The following is a 3795-nucleotide window of genomic DNA, read 5'->3' on the forward strand; positions in this document are numbered from 1 at the left end:
TTCGAAAGTTTCATATATTCGAAGGGCCTTTCTGACTACTTAAACAAAAATCTACTTCCGTCCCCCCTTGAAAAGGGGCAAGAGGTAACTTCAAAGTTTCAAATAATATAACTAAAAAACTCTTCTTGAGTATATCAACATTAACCTAAGGACAATTAGAGTTTACGCACAAGTTATATAGTGCTATTATAAACTATTAAAACATAGTGACACAATCTCGTCATGAGAACAAATTTTAATAAATATCATACGCGTTTCGGTCTTACTTCACAGACCCTCTTCAGTGATTACAAATAATGTTACAGTGTCGCAAAAAATAAAAAATCGCAAAAGTTACCGTTAACATTGGTTGTCACAGAATTGTCGCTACAAATTTTTTTGTCTACGGGATTCGGAAGCACAAACATAACATATCATTTACACAATGAAATGTTTTATTTTCGGAAGCTACCGGCAATTTATTCCGAGACTGGTCACTCCATCGCACGTACTAAGATGCTGTGGTATGATCATCTAAAAAACGTATTCAGATAGAGCAACCAACCCCAATGTGAGGGAAAAAAAACAAAATAATGATATCTACCTCGATAAAGGCCAGAGAGTTCCGATGAGATGTTACGCCTATGAACGTGTACCTCCGAATGCCGCAAACAATACAGAATCCAGTGTTTATATTTACTTCGTAATCGCAAACGAAATACGATCAAAGTCAAACCGAGTAACATGTTGTAGCATTTTCCTAAATTCTCAGTGTCAGTATGAGAATTCAGTCCATGCGTCTGCATTTTTATAAAAATCATCTCTGCAATCATTCTTTTATAAAATAGATGTTCCTTATGCAAAACTTTGACATTATCCCATTTAAATTCGTGGCCGTAATTAACACGGTGCTCTTGTACGACAGAGAGATGCGAAGTAAGGTCTCGAGGTAGTCGTTTATGTTCAGATACACGAGTGGAGAGCCTTCTGCTCGTCTGACCAACATAAGACGAGTCACAGTCTCCGCACTCTAACTTATATACAACGTTATTCAGAAGATTCAGAGGCAAGGCGTCTTTATGGACACGAACCAGATCAGAAAGCTTGTTCATAATACTAAAACATGAAATCTTATTAAATTCTTTAAAAATCTTACTGATTCTATCTGAAATCATTCCCAAATATGGAAAAGTATTATAAGAACGAGTGGGTAACAAGGAAGATGAAGATGTACTTGGTGGAATAATATTTATTTTTTCAATTAGTCGAAACACACGTCTCCTACAGATTCTAAGAATAAATTCGATGGGATAACCATTCATAACCAATGTGTGGAAAACAAACTCAAAATTTTTTACATGGAACATTGGATGGCTCAAAAAAATTACTCTATCCACTAACCCTATGATTGTACCAATTTTATGCTGTATAGGATGAAAGGAGTTGTAATTAAGAAGGCGGCCAGAGTAAGTAGGTTTGTGGTACCAATCAAACCTAAGCCTACAATCTACAATTTTCATAGATGTTTCCAAAAAACAAATCTTGCCTCTATCGCCAAAATCAATCGTAAATTGAAGGCGTGAATGGAAAGAGTTAAAAACATTTAAGATATTTTCTATAGAAGTTTCTGGAGCAGCCATAACGATGTCGTCAACATAACGATAATAAAAAGGTAAACAGATCTATATCGTCTGGAGTGCTCTTTCCTCAAGGTCTTGGAGAACAATATCAGCTATGATTGGAGAGAGAGGAGAGCCCATCGGGGTGCCAAAGGTCTGCTTGTAAATACAGCCATCAAAGCTGAAATAAGAGGAGTTAAGGACGAATCTGAGCGCTAATATAAACTCATCCCTAGGAATCCTACAAGCCGCTTCCAGAAAACTCCATCTTCTCAAAACACCATCCATAACCAACTCAAGGGGAACGTTAGTGAACAATGAGACCACATCCAACGAAAACAATCTACAATGTTCCTCTACGTACAAATTAGCCAAAGAATTAACCAGATCAAAACTGTTCTTGATCCTACTCTTAGGTACAGGGATACTGGTAGAAATCAACCTGTGAAAAAACAAGGCCAAATTATATAGAGGACTATTTATAGATGAGGCAATTATCCTTAAAGGGTTGTCCGCCTTGTGAATCTTCGGAGAACCATAAGCACGTGGAAGAGTGGCATCGCTCGATTGGAGAAACTTATAAACCGAATTATCGATGTAGGACTCATCCTTCCATCTTTTTAAAATGTTTTTTAATTCGGCTATTATTTTTTTAGTAGGATCTTTTTCAACAAGCTGATAAGTATTAACGTCCTCCAACTGTAACAACATCTTTGCAACATAAACATTCCTGTCAAGAGCAACTGTAACATTACCCTTGTCAGCCTTCATAAACAATAAATCTGGAAATGACTTAGAAAACGTTTTTGCTTCAAGATAATTTTGAAGGATAACTTTGTTATTATGATATAGAGTAGGTAAATACAGTTTAATGCTACGTAAGATAGAAATCGAACGACTCCTTATTATTTCTTTTTCATTCGTACTAAGAGACCTCATATTATTTTCTAGATGTTTTATACATTCTATAAGAGTGGATTTCTCATTAGTTGGAGGTACACTAAAGCCGTTGCCTAATTGTAGCAAACCTTGAATATTGGTCGGTATGTCAATCGATGATAAGTTCAAAAATCACTTCTGTTGGGGTTTAAATAAGTTTGGATTTTCAATTTCTCATATCTCGAAGGATCAATAGTGATCTGGAAATTATCAGAATTATTCGTGGAGGGAAATTGTTCTTTTGCAAAACATGTCTTGTTAACATGTTGCGTACTAGAATGTGATCTCAGTCTTCTATTCGGAACTTCAGAGTAAGAAATCGAACAGTAATGTTCAATAGGTCTCATTTCCTTTATAACATTACTACGTTTTTTTGTTAACAGAAAATCAAATTTATCTACCAATCTAAGTTCTTCTTTTTGTAAAACTTTGTTTATGTGCGCAAAATGTAAAAAACAAAAATTACGCCAAAGGAGAGGAGGCAAGGATCTACTGAGCGAATTGGACAGACGGAGGATCCGATTCCGTAGAAAATAAATATGCGTGTAGGCATCCCTTATTTCAGTTCTTAATATCATTTGTGCAAAAACTTCATTTGCTCTCTTTATCCTCCCTCTAAACCTTTTGTTACATAAAGGAATTTCGCAATCGTTATTACGTCTAAGGTGTTGAGGAATAATGTTATTCATAAGGCATTTCCGTAGGAAGCCGATTTGTAAGTTAACCTTACCCAAAGAGATCTCTAAATTATTTAGGCATTTTAGTTGTCCAGAAAGTGTCAGTCCGAAATACAAAGAAATGAAATGTAAAAATTTAAATAAATAAATCTATCTAAAACGCATGTTTTCAGTCCGCGCTACTTTGAAATAATATAATTAAAAAACTCTTCTTGAGTATATCAACATTAACCTAAGGACAATTAGAGTTCACGCACAGGTTATATAGTGCTATTATAAACTATTAAAACATAGTGACACAATCTCGCCATGAGAACAAATTTTAATAAATATCATACGTGTTTCGGTCTCACTTCACAGACCCTCTTCAGTGATTACAAATAATGTTACAGTGTCGCAAAAAATAAAAAATCGCAAAAGTTAGCGTTAACATTGGTTGTTACAGAAGTTCAAAGTTTTAAATGGGATCTCCTATACAATGTTACATATTTGGATCTACGGGAAAAAACAAGTAAACTTTGTTTGGAACATTTCTTTGGAAAATGCTCCTATCAAAAGTTATAAACATTTAAACTTTAATG

This window comes from Odontomachus brunneus, unplaced genomic scaffold, assembly GCF_010583005.1.
Source record: "Odontomachus brunneus isolate Ranch 3 - 2012 unplaced genomic scaffold, Obru_v1 Obru_scaffold_204, whole genome shotgun sequence".
Taxonomy (NCBI): Eukaryota; Metazoa; Arthropoda; class Insecta; order Hymenoptera; family Formicidae; genus Odontomachus; species Odontomachus brunneus.